Below are 16,233 nucleotides of genomic sequence, written 5' to 3'. Positions count from 1 at the left end.
AAACCACATCTGAAATATACAGAGAAGAACTAATAAATCTTTAATATAATGTTGGTTTTGGAAAGAACTGAGTAACTGAAACGTGGCATGCGATGCAGGCTGGAGAAACATAGGGATGTCATATTGAGGAGGGAGCTAGCTTGTTTTCTGCTGCTCCAGAGACTAGGACCCAGAACAATGGATGCAAGATACAGCAAAAGAGATTCCACCTCAGCATTAGGAGGAACGTCCTGACAGTAAGGGCTGTTCGACAGTGAAACACACTCCCTCGGAGTGTAGTGAAGTCTCCTTCTTTAAAGAGAGGCTGGATGGCCATCTGTCGGGGATGCTTTGATTGAAATTTCCTGCATGGCAGGGGGTTGGACTGGATGGCCCTTGTAGTCTCTTCCAATTCTATGATTCTACGATTCTACTATCCAAAAGACACTTTCAGTTTCTAGGCTAGCATGGCTTACCCAAGGACCCATTCCTTCCTTTCTATCAACATTGTTCTTGAATGTTGTTATTAGTTGGCCCCATCGTAACATAATGTATTCACAACATCAGTGTATACAAACAGGACGGCAACATCTAGGAACCTGAACACCATTGGCTGCTTTTAACTGGAAGTTCACAGCTGATAATTGATCTCTTAGCAATTAATTCAAAAATAACTGTTTGGGAGAAGGTAAAATGGAAAAACGAATAAGAATATAATTTTGAGCCATGATGATAAACACAAATAAACTTTATGCTGTTGCATTGAGAAGAGCTGATATGTATATGTAATACATATCTGTATGTATATTTACTATATGCAGATATTAGATGCAAAGATTCAGCCTTGGAGGAGTATTATATATGGTCACCTACAAATGCATTCATAGAGTCTGAAAGGGCTATTAGAATGGAATATGTATCTGACTTCATGTGGTTCTGAATAGTTTATTACACTGTGACAATCTCCAGTTTTGGTATATTTAAGGATATGAATATATGTCCCCTCATGGCATACACATTGTTTTAATTGTATCTTTGAAAGTGGAATTTGTTTTTGAACTGCAAGTTCTATAATACCTTATAATTGGTTATTTTGGCTAAGGCTATTAGGAATAGTAGTCCAACCACCCATTCCTATGCCTAACATATAAGACAAGTACATTGTCATACACCCAAGCCTGAAGATTTGTTGATCTTGTCAACTTTTTGTGGCATACACTTATGGCTAGGATTGGAACTCTTCTTCCTTTTTATCAAAATCCAGATTGTAAACTTCTAGGTTGCATTTATATAGACAGTTATGTGGGTATCAAGAAACTATACCCAACCCTCCTTATCTAAGGATTCTGTATCTACAGATTCAACCATCCACAGCTTGAAAATATATTTTTTTAAAAATTCAAAAAACAAACCTTGATTTTGGCATTTTATTTAAGAGACATCATTTTACTCTACAATTGTATAGAATGGAATTTGAGCATCCACATTTTTGGGTATCCATGGGGAGGTCTGGGAACCAAATCCCAGCAGATACCAAAGGGCCACTGTACTTGTTTCTGTTGCTGCCATTGTTCTTTCCTTTTCATAGCAGAACAGTATTTTCCTTTCAGTAGTGGTGGTGGTGATTCACAACTTCACATTTCCCTGGTGGCGCAGTGGCCAGTACTGCAGCCACTCACATAAGGTTGCAAGTTCAATACCAGTGAAAGGGCTCAAGCTCAACTCAGGCTTGCATCCTTCCGAGGTCGCTAAAATGAGTATCCAGGTTGTTGGGAGCAATTAGCCTACACTTTGTAAACTGCTTAGGGAGCGCTTAAGTGCACTGATAAGCAGTATAGAAATGTACTTGCTATTGCTATTACTCTTGAACAAGGATAAATAAGAAAAGAGAGGCATTTTGTATGGTTAAGGTTTTAGGTTTAGATTCTTGTTTCTGTCTAAACATACTTACTAGGAATTGAGTTTAAAGAATATGGTAAATCTGCTGCAAAATTGCAATATACAGTGGACCCTTGTTATACGCTGGGGTTTGGTTCCAAGATCCTCCATGTATAACAAAATCCGTGTATGCTCAAGTTTCATTATATATAATGCATAGCAAAATGGTGTCCCTTATAAAAAAATGAAAACTCAAGGTTTGATATTTGAAATTTATACTTTTTTGAACATTTTCAAACCGTGTATGCTTGAATCCGTGTATAAGAAGGGCCAACTGTACTTCAAATATACTAAAGATAGTAATTCCCAACTCTACTTCTTGTGTATAGCCCTCTTTTTTTGGTATGCAGCTTTGGGCAATTAAGCTTTGTCTTAATAGCAAAAGATTGCATAGTTCAGGAATAGGCTTAGCACAGAAAAATAATTGGCCCCTGCCAGAGCTCTGCTGCGCTGTAGATTTGGCCACTTTCACGTCTGCTGAAGAGTTCTTCTCATGACATAGCAAGGACTCTAATAAATCTTCACTAAGCTTATGACATGAAATCACTGCTAGCACTTGAAGATGTCACTTCTCCACTGCTAAACCATTCTGCATGCTGTGGAGGGAAAATGCTGAAGGTAGGATCTGTGCACTTGAGGGGTTTAATTGGAGCTCTTCACACCAGCTTCTACTGAAAATGGCCAACTTCTGAGCTAGCTGCAGCTCATGTACTCTGTTGCTCAATAGGTCCTTAATTAGGTTGAGCTCTGGGTTGCTGCTAAGCTTTAGAGCAGGGTGAGAATTGTGTGGCTAGACCACAACTTCTGTTGTCTCCTACTGGCTATACAGACAAGGCTTGATGGGTGTTGCAATCCAATGGTATCTGGAGGACCACATGTTCCCCAAACCTGTTTTCTTTCCCCAAAAAAACATGCTTTTTGTTCAAGAGCTGCAATGTCCATGTGAAATTAGATATACTCTTTTTAAAAATAAAATAAAATATCAACACTCATTCACATGTGATGTTTCTTAATACCCATGGAAGATAACAAGTCCATCCATGCATTCATGCGTGCATGCATGCATGCATCCATTTATTTATATCCCACCTTTCTCCCAGCCTGGAACTCAAGGCAGCTTACATAAAGGCAGAAATTACAATAAAAACACACATGGTTAAAAACATTAAAAATTGTAATTAAAACAGTTAAATAACAGAAAAAAACTTGTTTATTAAAAAAATTAGTTCCCAAAGGCTTGCTAGGGGAAAAAATCATGTCCTGCTGCTGAAAAGAGAAGGCGCCATCCTAGTTTCCCTAGGGAAAGAATGACAAAGTATGGAAGCAGGTAGCATGGAGAAGATCTTCTGCATTCCCACCAGCTGTGCCTGCAAAGGTGGTGGGATAAAGACTCTTCCTGGAGAGAGGTGACTAGTAGAATGCCACAGAGTTGTATCCTGGACCCAGTGCTATTCAACATATTTATCAATGACTTGGGTGAAAGAACAGAGGGCATGCTTATCAAATTTGCAGATGACACCAAATTACTAATACCCCAGAGAACAGAATCCAACTTCAAAATGATCTTAATAGATTAGAAAGCTGGGCCAAAACTAACAAAATGAATTTTAACAGGTAGAAATGTAAGGTACTACACTCAGCTAAAAAAGCCAATGTGATTCTAGGCTGCATCAATAGAAGTATAGTGTCTAGATTGAAAGAAGTGATAGTACCACTCTATTCTGCTTTGGTCAGGTCTCATCTGCAATACTATGTCCAGTTCTGGGCACCTCAATTCAAGAAGGATGTTGACAAGTTGAAATGTGTCCAGAAGAGGGCAACCAAAATGGTGAAGTGTCTGGAAACCATGCCTTAGAAGGATAGACTTAGGGAGCTGGGTATGTTAGCCTGGAGAAGGGAAGGTTAAGAGGTGATATGATATCTCAGTTTAAATATTTGAAAGTGTGTCATGCTGAAGATGGAGTAAGCTACTTTTCTGCTGCTCCAGAGAGTAGGACCCAGAGCATTGGATTCAAGCTACAGGAAAAGAGATCCCACCTCAGCATTAGGAAGAACCTGACAGTAAATGCTGTATCTTTTTGGAGGTTTTTAAACAGAGGCTGGATGGCCATCTGTTGGGGATGCTATGATTGTGTATTCATGCATGGCAGGGTGTTGGACTGGATAGCCCTTGAGGTCTCTTCCAACCTCTGATTCTATGATTCTAAGTTCCTCTCTTGCAGATTTTAAAGCTCAGGCAGGCTTATATGGACAGCATCATGGAAACAAAGCAGAATGTAATAATATCAAATTACATTTTAATAAAACAGCGTGATAACAGCTAAAAGGGAAATCATAGTGTAAAATCAATTTGAGAGCAATAATCTGCAAAAGATTGCTGAAATAAATCTACCCGTTTGCCATTAAAAAACAATCAATTATGGGATTAGATAGAGCTTTACAGGAAGCGTGGTCTAGATTGTTGATGCCACAGTCAAAATGACCCTGTCTCAGATACTCACTTAGATACTTGATTGTTCCTTGAACAATGTTTGCAATTTTTTTTTCATGTAATAACATAGGTTAGATAGGCAAATAAAGGGTGCATCTATATTGTAGACATAATGCAGATTGACATCACTTTAACAGCTATGGTTTCAGCCTACAGAAACCTGAGATTTATAATTTTGTTAGGCACCAGCACCCTTTGACAGAGGAGGTTAAAGACCTTGTAAAACTACAGTTGGCCTTCCATATCCACAGATTCATCAGCTTGAAAATATTTTTAAAAGTATAAATTCCGGAAAGCAAACCTTGATTTACCATTTTATATAAGGGGATACCATTTTACAGTGGACCCTTGTTATACGCTGGGGTTTGGTTCCAAGATCCTTCGTGTATAACAAAATCCATGTATGCTCAAGTCTCATTATATATAATGCATAGCAAAATGGTGTCCCTTATAAAAAAATGAAAACTCAAGGTTTGATATTTGAAATTTATACTTTTTTTTAACATTTTCAAACCATGTATGCTTGAATCCGTGTATAAGAAGTCCATGTATAAGAAGGGCTGACTGTACTATGCCATTTTAATTAATGAGGCTTGAGCACCAGGGGCTTTTTGACCAAGGGGGTTCTGGAATTTGCCCCAGTGGATAAGAAGGTCCTACTGTACAAATGCCAGAATCCCATAGGCTAGAGCTAGAGGAATTAAAGGGGTGTACACTCCATTATTTCTACAGTGTAGATGCCTGAAGCAAAGACACTTGTGTTGTACAAGCTAAAATAGTTGCACCACAGTAAGTTGGTGATCATGAGAGGAAGATACAGTTTTGTCATGTTCTTACATTCCTGCTTCAAAAAGGAATGATGGGAGGGATCCTTTTTAAAACCGCTGGATTAATCAGCACACTACAAAGAAGTGAGTTTCTCTGCCGTCTACGTAAAATACTGCTGAAAATAGTTTGCACTAATTGTTGCTAGGCAACACTTGTTTTTATGAAATGTTGGGTTTATTTTCGTGTGCAATGTTAGCAGACAAAGCAAAGAACAGCCTAATGTATCCAAGGAAAAAAATCTTGTAAAATGCATCACCAATAACATATACATAGAGAATTGACTGGAAGCCCTCCAAACCAAGAAAGGTTTGAAGGATGTTGGAGAGTTGGTTCCCTAGTATCAGGAGAAGGGGAACTACCGTATATACAGTACTTGGCTATACGTTGACCTCATGAACGAGTTGAGGGCAGGTTTTTGAGCCAAAATTAGGGATTTTGATATGACTCATGGAATAGTCAAAAGTAAAATTTAGGTGGGGTACAGACTGCCCAAAAAGGGCGGTCTTCCCGCGCCTTGTTTTGCTGTGCGAGGAAGCTGCAGTGGACAAACCGCGTGGCTTCCTCGCGCAGCAAAAAGAAACCGCAAAAAGCAGGTTCTTTTTGTGGCGCCATTGTAATGGCGCACTCATGATGTCACAGTGGCGTCACGACATGCGGACGCTAAGCGTCCGTTGTGTCAAAATGGCACCCATTTGTACAGGACCTCGCCATTTTGACACCCTCATCACGTGTGAGGGGCAAGGGGCGTCTGGAAGCGCCTCCCCTCGCACGTGATGATGGCGCCCCATTGTGCCCGTCTGTAGAGCATCTTAGAGGCATGTAACAAAGGATATAAAGGATGAAGCAAAGGAAAACAGTGTCAAAGAACATACAAAATTTCAGCAGACATTGTTTGTGCTCATACTGCAGGCTGGATAGATGAAAGAATAGTGGGGGTCAGTGCTTCTAGGATGGGTTATGCTCTTGCCTTTCACCAGGGGATGATTTCTTTTTAAAATAAGTGTTAAAGTACAGTACTTACATTAACTCATGGATAAGCTGACACAGTTTTGGGGGGTCAAATTTTTAACTAAAATTTCTAGATTTATCCATGAGTATATACAGTATTATTATTATTTTTTTAAAAAAAACCTTTTCAAATCTTTATATGTCAACATCTTAAAAAGGACACATCTTGTATTTTAAGACCCTCACCTGGGTGCTTTTGGAGGTAACACTTAAACATATGCTTTAGAAAACAAAGTGACCTTGGTTTTATAAAAGCTGATCCAACCATTTGTACATACTTGTTTCTACTGTCCATCCATCCATTGTCCACAGAATTGAGCCAGGTAGGTATGAGATAGGAAATTGTTTTGGTGTAGAAAATTTTCTTTATTGAAAATCCCACAAGTAGACACTGGGCCTGTACAGACAGGCCAAAATAAAGCTGCTTTGGGTCACTTTGGAGACATGCTATTTAAATGATGCATGTGTCCCTAAGAGTCCAGAAGCCACACCAAAACCATGCTCCAGTCTAAGGACTGGACCACAGCTTTGGCACAGGTTCTAGCCTCTTAGGATGTATGTATCATTTAAACAGCATATCTCTAAAGTGACCTGAAGCAGCTTTATTTTGGCTTGTCTGTATGGGCCCACTGATACGTAGAGACCCCTATATATATCAGGGCCTGATGTGGAGGACCAACAATTATTGTTTTCCATTTTACTAGGGACTGGTACTGATTTTGTACAATTTGGGTATAGATGTTTATTTCTGGAAACTTGCCAGTGACTGGAAGCCAATGGCTCGGGGACTGGCTCTGGTCCAGCGATCACTACTTTGAGTAGCACTGATCTAATCCAACCTTAAACCATTACAACTAAATTCTGTATCTATATAATCCCCAAAATACAAATTATGTGGAACCAGGAGAATTTTCATTTCAAACATAAACGGTTTACTCATTCCATGCCAGAAATTTTTAGGCCATTCTATTGTTCTGGAAAGTCATTACTCCAGATGTTAGTAAAGACTTCAAAATTTCTTCCCTTGCCCAGCTCTCTCTTGCCAAATAACAGCCAGTTGTTTATAGTGCTCTGATAAAATCAGTTGAAGAATGGATAGAAAAGACATCACTAGGATGGAGCTAATAGTGCCTTGGATCAAATGTAAGGAAAACAAAAGAAGAAATATGTTGGCTAGTTGTGCAAACAAAGGAAAACTTTTAAATCTTCTTGAATAAAGCACACAGCCTTATGCTTGAGAAGTATTTGAAAACTGCTCTGATGGAATCACTTCATAGAACACCTGATGTTTCCAATTATAAGATGTGAAAATGAAAGGATTGCTTTTCATGGGGAAGCTAATTTTGTTATTAGTTGCCTTCACGTTAACTCCAACTTATGGCAACCCGTTCATAACATTTCCTAGGCAAGATTGATTCATAGTTGGTTTGCCACTGCCTTCCTGTACATCTGAGAGAGTATGATCTGCCCACAGATTTTCCCACTGATTTTCCATGGCTAAGTCTGACTAGCTTGACTACTAATGATAATCCAGCAGACAGATAGCACATTCTGGGCTAGAGAAATCCTGGATACTCTGCTATTTTGGAACCTATTAATTTATGAAGGTGTGTAAATAGATAAGGCTTTGTTTATTGCTTAAGTAAACAGAAGAAGATATGTTCTCATGGCTTGCTCTATATCAGTGGTTTAGTGGCCCCTGATGATGTCCTCAGAGGTGGTCTGCAAAAGCTTGAAGGGTGCTCAGCTCATCTTCTTCTTGCAGTGGAGCAGCCACATGACAAGTGCCAAGGCAAAGGCTGGCTAGGTGGGTATGCGTGGTTGCTATTCAATTTGCTCCAGCTGCAAACTGGCGGGCAGAAGCAGGAGGAAAAATCTTCTCTCCCCCCCCCCCCACCCCCAATTACCTCTGAGGAAAGGTTTAATGAATAGTGTAACTGCTAATGGTTCAGTGGTCAAGTGTTGTTGTTGTTGTTGTTGTCGTTGTCGTTGTTGTTATGGTTTTAAATCTTGAGTTAGGTGTTGGAGGTCCATGGCAACAAAATATATTTAAAGGGGATCCATGGTAAAGAAAAGGCTAAGACCACTGCTCTATATGATGAATGGTTAATAGAAATGTTACACAGCTTATACCCTGAAGTTGATGGCATCACGAAAGAACACTTGTGATCTCTTTGCCTTCATCCTTAATTGTGATCTCTGCAAAGTGAAGGACCATAAAAGTTTATGAGGGACCGAACTAAAGCTTTTTATTTTGATTGCAATAATTACTTAATACAGTTGGTTGTAAATAGTAATTTTCTCTGACTCCGTGCTGATTGACATTTGACATCTTTCTTTATGGAATATCTCAAGGTTATGTATGGCTTTGTGTGCAAGTGTTTGTTTTCAAATTGTGACATAGCAACGGAGCGTGTTGCAACGATGGTCACACATAACAAGAATAAGCGTGGATGATAAATCATGATATATTGTAAGAAATGTTTCCTGTTGGATCAATGGAGCTAAAGTCCACCAAAATAAAATAATGAAGTTATTAAAATGTGTACCCTTGAGACTTCACATGTTTTCATTAAAACATAACCTTTTGTAATATTTGCTTATAAGTTCTTCTTCTCCATGTGTGCCCTCCAAAGAGGACACTGACGTACATAAATTTTCCACTTGCTAATTTATATGCATAGATAAACAGTTTGGTTTCGACCAGACGGTTTTGTTGGACATTATTTCAGAGGTCTTGCGTAAATGAGAAACAATACGTAAATGCTTTAACAATCATATTTCTCTTTATGAACCTACTCAACTTTTGAGATTCTCAGTAGAAGGCTTTCTTTCACTTCCACCTGTGGGCATATTTGGTGAGGACAAGTTTGAGGGCCTCCTTGGTGGAAGTGTCCATTTCTGCCAACAGGCAAACATATAATTTTGAAAGGCTTTTGACTGTTGCAGAAGGACCTTTTCATTGGAAATCCTGTGCTTTTTATCTTCATTGTTATATTTTAAATGCTTTTTCAATATCTTTATCATATTGTACCACATATAAAACATACAAAAGCAGTAATCTATCCCACCACCTCCAGTTACAAAACAAATGATAAAAACTGACTTCCCACTCTCCAGGTCCAGGACAGAATATCATATACGTCTTCAAAATTACTTAGTAAATATTTACATTACTTCCTTTAAAAAACCATACCTGATAAAACTGAATATTTCAAGATTACATGCGTAGCCATCACTTCCTTCTTCTTCATAAAAGATATAAATATTCCTGATCTTTTATAAAACTATCCAGTGTCTTCTCTTGAATCAAAATGGACAGTTAATCCATTTCAGCTAATTCAAAGTTCTTCAATGTCTAGTCTTCTTTGGTTGGGAATCTCTTACTCTTCCAGTGTTTTACATGAAGTAATCTTGCTGCTAGGATCATAAAATGTAGCACTTTATAGTTCAAACTTTTAATCTGTTCATTTGGAAAGCTCAAGGGAAAAAAACTACCAGTAATTTTTCAACTTTATTTTGATTTAAAATAATAATAATAATAATAATAATAATAATAATAATAATAATAATAATTTTTATTTCTATTTTCCCGCCTCTCCCAACGGATCGAAGCGGGATTACAACAGTATTTCAACAACAAAATATCTAAAATTACAGTTTAAAAACAATTTAAAACCATGTAATATCAAAGTATGACAGTACAATATTGAAATCACAATACATCCTGCGATAAAGTTATCTTAATTTCCTGAGGTGAAGTTTGCTTCAGATCTTATAAAAGATCAGGGGGGTATGCTTGCCGAAAGAGATGTGTTTTTAGTGCCTTCTTAAAGGCATCTAAGGTTGGAATCAGTCTGATCTCTTCTGGAAGATTGTTCCAAAGCATGGGAGTCATAGCTGTGTATGCTCTTTGGGAAGTAGTCTCTAGTCTGACTTTTGTATGAGCTAGTAGATTCTTCCCAGTTGTTCTGAGAGTGCGGGGCAAATTGTACCGGGAGAGGCGTTCCCTCAAGTAACTCGGGCCCAAGCCATATAGGGTTTTAAAGGTAATAACCAACACTTTGTATTGCGCCCGGAAGCTAATTGGTAGCCAGTGTAGATATTTTAATACAGGTGTTATGTGTTCTGACCTAGACGTTCTGGTGACCAATCTGGCTGCTGCGTTTTGGATTAGTTGGAGCTTTCAAACTTGGTACAAAGGTAGCCCCTGTAGAGCGCATTGCAGAAGTCTAAACGAGAGATTACCAGTGCGTGTACCACAGTTTCAAGGTCCTTTCGGTCCAGGTAGGGGCGCAGTTGGCATATCAGCCAAAGCTGGTACCTAGCACTCCTGGCCATTGCATCTTCTTGAGATGATAATTGTAGAGATGAAGCCAGGAGTACTCCCAAACTGAGAACTTTGTCCTTTAGGGGAAGTGTGACCCCGTCCAGGACTGCATAGCAAATTTCCCTGCCTGGGATTGGGGTACCTATCACAAGTACCTCTGTTTTCTCTGGATTCAATCTGAGTTTGTTTCCCCTCATCCAGCCCATTACTGACCCAAGGCAGGCGTCCAGAGGAGAGATGCCATCCTTAGTCACTGTGTCAGTCGGAGACATAGAGAGAGAGATCTGGCTGTCATCAGCGTATTGATAACACTGCACTCCATGTCTCCGGATGATCTCACCCAGTGGCTTCATGTAAATGTTAAACAGTATGGGGGACAGAATGGCGCCCTGAGGGATGCTCTTTTGAGAGAGCAGCTGTCCCCCAGCCTCACCATCTTGAATCTATCCGAGAGGTAGGAGCGGAACCACTGGAGCGCAGTGCCCCCAATACCTAACTCTCTCAGGCGTTCCAAAAGGATATCATGGTCTATGGTATCGAAGGCCGCTGAGATATCCTACAACAATAGCTGTATCTGCTTCCAAAAGTCCCTGACTTTATCACATGACCACCACATATGATAAAAAGATCCTTCCTGAATTTCACACTTTCAACATAGGCCTGAAACACGTGGGCCAAAAGAATTGATTTCTGGCCACATTGGAGATGCGCTGTTTATACGACGTACTTCTCCAGTGCGACTGAAACCATACCAAGACCATGCTGCAGTCTTTTAGACTGGAGCAAAAAGGGGGCGGGATAATCCAACCTTGGTGTCATGACCTGGGTCCAGTGGTCGTGGACCACTTTCAGAGCGGGCTGTGCAATTGCCGCAAACCCGATCCTCTTGCAGCCAGAGTTACCTTGGGCTGCACTTTCCCAGCCATCTGCTTTGCCCCATGGATTCTTAGCTTCTTTATACATCTTAGTCATGTTGGCCTCAGGTACCATCTGTGAGTAATTAAAAAAAATCTTTCCGATCATAACACAAGATATCTTGGTTCACATCCTTGATCCACATCCTTTCCCATTGTTCCAACTCAGTGTTATAGCCACATTTTGAAACCATTTGATCATGCACTACTTTCTCAGATGCAATTTGTCTATGTACTTTTTAAAAAAAGGTGTCTTGTATTTTGTTAAGACAGTGATCACATATGTAAATGTATGGAAAGAAATCCCATCATATTTAGCAGGACTTACTTCTGAGTAAATCCTAAGGATTATGGCATAAAATGGAACCAAATAAGAAAGAAATTACCAAGTAAACAGCTCAACAGCAAAGCCTGTTCCAAGTTTGAGGCCATGGTTCTCTAGTACTGAAATGAACAATATTAAGCAAATTGACTTTTGCAATGAATAGCTTCCAAATACTGTTTTCTGGTCCACTGCACTGTGCTGTTTTCTGGTTGCTTGGACTGGTCCATTAACACATCTAGTACACGCAAATACTCTTGAAGTAAAATTCACCCAACAAAAGGTTTATGTGTGTTCTACTATGTAGGAAAAGATAACAAAACTCGAAAAAGGACATAAAAACATAATACATTTTATAAACTAGTAAAATGCCAAAATGTGTTTTGGTGAGGAAGGCTTTTGATGAAAGTCTTAAGGTGTTACCTCTTTTTGTCACATCTTAACACAGACAACTACAAAGAACATGAATCAGTAAAGGTTAAACACTGCTGATTTATGGATTTCAAGGCACATTCTAAGCACTTGCTTACACCTTTTCTCTCCCAGTTCAAATAAATGGAACTTCAGAGTGTTTCACTTTGGTTGCTTTGCTCCCAGAAATTTTTGTTTGCAATTAATAAGTTGAAAAGGGCACACTGATCCAGCATGGATCTTTTTACCAGCACAGTTTTCCCTCAAAGAGAATCCGGTGGCAGATATATTGTGAACAGCATCTCTCTCTCTCTCTCTCTCTCTCTCTCTCTCTCTCTCTTTGTCCTGTTTAACTTAATCCTGATTGGGTCTGTGTAGTAGCCGTCTTGGGATTTGGGTTATGACTTTCATTTTATCACAGAATTTTGCTGATATTTTATGTTTTTGTTAGTCCTGTTTGATCAAGAGCTTGGGTTTTTGTAGTCATTATTAGCAGTTTTAATATTTTGGGTCCTTATAGCTGAATATTTTATTCAGAATTGTTATGAATGGAAACCATGGAAATGCATGTGATCCTACACTGCATAGAAATAACGTCTTCTCATCCTACTGCTAAAAAACTTTCAGTATGCATAGCCAGCTATCAACAATTTAAGATTTGCAGATGACGCCATGCTTCTAGCCAGAAAATAGCAAAGACTAGGCTGCATCCTCACTGCAGAAATAATCCAGTTTGATACCATTTTAACTGCCGAGGCTCAGTGCTATGGTATTTTGGGATTTGTAGTTTACTGTGGCACCAGAGCTCTCTGACAGAGAAGGCTAGATATTTCAGAAAACTGCAGTTCCCAGACTTCCATAACACTGAGCCAGGGCACAAAGGCTGCATCCACACTGGAGGAATAACCCGGTTTGGCACCGCTTGGACTGCCTTGGCTCAAGGCTATGGGATTCTGGGAGTTGGAGTTTGTTGTGGGGCCCGGAGCGGAGCAGGAGCCCACAACAAACTCCAGCTCCCAGAATTCCATAGCCTTGAGCCAAGGCAGTCCAAGTGGTGCCAAAAGGGGTTATTTCTCCAGTGTGGATGCAACCTTAGAGTGGTGTCAAACTGGATTATTTCTGCAGTGCGGATGCAGCCATTCATGGGATAGTATAAACTGATGTCCACTCAGAGGCAGCTGACAACAACAACAACACTGAACTGTTGACTTTTTGAAGCTTGCTTTATGGGATGGCAATGAAATTGAAGGCATTTCCTACAATAAACTATGGTGGAAAGATGTTTTTGGACACTTAAATGGGAGAGGTTTGTTTTGATAAAATCCTGTATTCCCCAAACTGATATGGGTATAAGTCTCTATGCCTTTTCCATTTCATGTTTGTTCTTCATCCAAACCATCCCACCCTCTCCCTATTTTTGTGGTGGCACTACAGTAGTCATCTCCAGCCTAGTGCCCTCCGAGATGTGTTAGTCTACAGCTGCCATTGTCACCACCCAGTATGCAGTGTTGCCTGGTGATGGTGGCAGATGTAGTCTAACATATCTGGAAGGGTGCCAGGTTGGGGAAGGCTCATTGCTTGCCTTTCAACCTGATTCTGTAATTGGTAAATCTGTGTAGGCAGATCCTTTCCCCTTATGCCACTCAGCATGCACTTCAGCTGTCCTCAGTTCTTACCAAGGGATTACTAATGTGGTTGTCATCCCTTCTCTGCCTTCACAGCTTCAGGGAACTATATAAGTCGGTAATGTACAGATGTCAACTGAAATAACTTACTGGAGTACTTAGTGATGGAATGTAGGAGCCAGTAGCTCTTGTATTTCATTGCTGCCTTAAACACAAATGCGAAGATGGTACTCCTGTGCAGGACAATTTTTATTTATAATATTTGTACACCACTTAATACTGCAAGAGCCTCCTGTGATTTACATTAGAAGTAAATCTAAAATGCCTTTTAAATAAATATTATCAGCAATGCAAAATGTTCATCAGTACAAGAAAAGGATAAATTTTTTGTTAATTGTTGACCTATGGTGACCCTGTGAGCGAGAGACTTTCAAGATACCCTGTTATTGGCAGCCCTGCTCGGGTCTTGCAGATTCAGGGCTGTGGCTCTGTTGGTTGAATCTATCCACCTATAGTGTTCTCTTCCTCTTTTCCTACTGTCTCCTACTTTACCAAGCGTTATAGTTTTCTCTAATGAGTTGTGTTGTCTCGTGGTAGGGATAGAGTAAGATAGCCTCAGTTTGGTCACTTTAGCTTCTAGGCAAAGTTTGGGTTTGACTGGCCCTAGGACCCATTTATAAGTCATTGGCAGTCTATGCTATCCATGCTATTCCAGCACTACATTTTCTATTAGTTGACTCTCTTCCTGTTAGTTTTCTTCGTTGTCCAGCTCTCATAACCATACATAGAATTCTTGCTGTGGCATAAATGAAAATTTATTTAAAAAATCAAATCTTACCATATCCTGAGATAGGCCTTTAGTAAAGAACCTTGGCAGACTTTGGCGATAAAATTGCTCAGATTTAACTGAATCATGTTAATTAGGTTCCTGGAGGACTGAGGTTATATAATCCAAACCTTTAGGACTTTTAAGAAGGACTAGTAATGGTTGTTGCAAGATTAATGAAGATAGCATTCTGTGTTAATAGAATTGCTTCAGGCAGATAAGTGGAGGCCAAGAAGCAAGGGAAGAAGAAGCTTGTAAGTTTTGGTGGCCTGCAGTGTGGAGCTTCATATCTTGAGTTATGCAAATAAATGGTTTCACATTAGCATTATTTCAGTTTATCAGATTATACCCTTTTTGCATATTCATTCCTACATTTTTTCCCTCCAGAACCGTAGAATTATGATTCAGGAAAATAGTATGCCCAAAATGTTGCCATGGCATCCAATTTTCTGTACTCACGACCATACTAAATGAATTAAAGGTGAACAACTGGTAACTTGTCAAGCCCTTCTTACCAAGTTAGATGAGTCACTCTTTTATTTTGTATCTTGCCAAGTTCTTTCAGAGCCGCCATTGAATTGTAAGCAGTCTTTATTTATAGTTCCACCCATTTTTGAAGAAGTACAGTTAGTTTTTTTAAATTAGAATACACACTTCCAAAAATATTTTGATTTGGAATCCCAGTTGAATTAATTTCCCTTGGAGAAGGGATATAGTGGGAGAAGCAATTAACCTACAAAGAAACATGGGAGATAATGGAGGAAATATTTGCTGTGTCTGGGATAATTTATAGATTCTATCCTGCTGCCATTCTAGAACAGTTTTAGGGTGTTTTAATTGTATGCTTTTGTGTTTTTGTTTTATTTATTTCCTTGATACTGCATTAAATCTTGGAGAGAAAGGATGCCAATGGGCTCAAACAGACAGGCCAAAATAAAGCTGCTTCCGGTCACTTTGGAGGTATGCTGTTTAAATGATGCTAAGAGGCTGGAAGCCACACCAAAGCCACGCCCCAGTCCTAAGGGCTGGAGCGCAGCTTTGGCGCAGCTTCTGGCCTCTTAGGACGCATGCATCATTTAAACAGCATACCTCCAAAGTGACCCGAAGCAGCTTTATTTTGGCCTGTCTGTTTGGGCTCATGATTATAGAGAATCTCAGACTTCAAATAGAACCAATTCCATATGGCCATGATTTTACCGATGGTCAAGCCCTCCTTCCTCTCCACACCATGTTTGATGGTTTCCCAGCCTTTCTATCCTCCTGCATTCTAGAAAGTTGATAAGCCTCTCTTAGGGCATAGTTGCTGGCCATAAGAGCTTTAAGTTAAAATATCCTGGTGTATGTGATACCATCCTTTTGCTTTCAACTTAACTCACCTCTGGAATGTGGACCCTGAAAATTTATCAGGAATTGCACTTGGATGTAAGGATGAAAGAGCTTTCATACCCTTTGATTAAATGAAATTTCAGGTTTTGAACTTCTTGCTTCCAGCAAGCCAAACATCCTGCTACTTAGCATTGATCCATATTGTTAAAAAAGTAAGTTTTCACTTTTTCTGCAC

The 16,233-nt window shown here is 39.6% G+C and overlaps 1 protein-coding gene across 1 annotated transcript in view; it reads left to right on the top strand.

Moving 5' to 3' along the window:
• The window catches only part of ITPK1 (inositol-tetrakisphosphate 1-kinase), a 168,848-nt gene that overhangs the window by 39,647 nt on the left and 112,968 nt on the right, over window positions 1–16,233 (top strand). The window lies entirely within an intron of this gene.

The sequence above is a fragment of the Sceloporus undulatus genome, chromosome 1, assembly GCF_019175285.1.
Source record: "Sceloporus undulatus isolate JIND9_A2432 ecotype Alabama chromosome 1, SceUnd_v1.1, whole genome shotgun sequence".
Classification (NCBI taxonomy): Eukaryota; Metazoa; Chordata; class Lepidosauria; order Squamata; family Phrynosomatidae; genus Sceloporus; species Sceloporus undulatus.
Note: the sequence above shows the minus strand (reverse complement) of the source record. Positions and strands in the feature narration are given on the sequence as shown.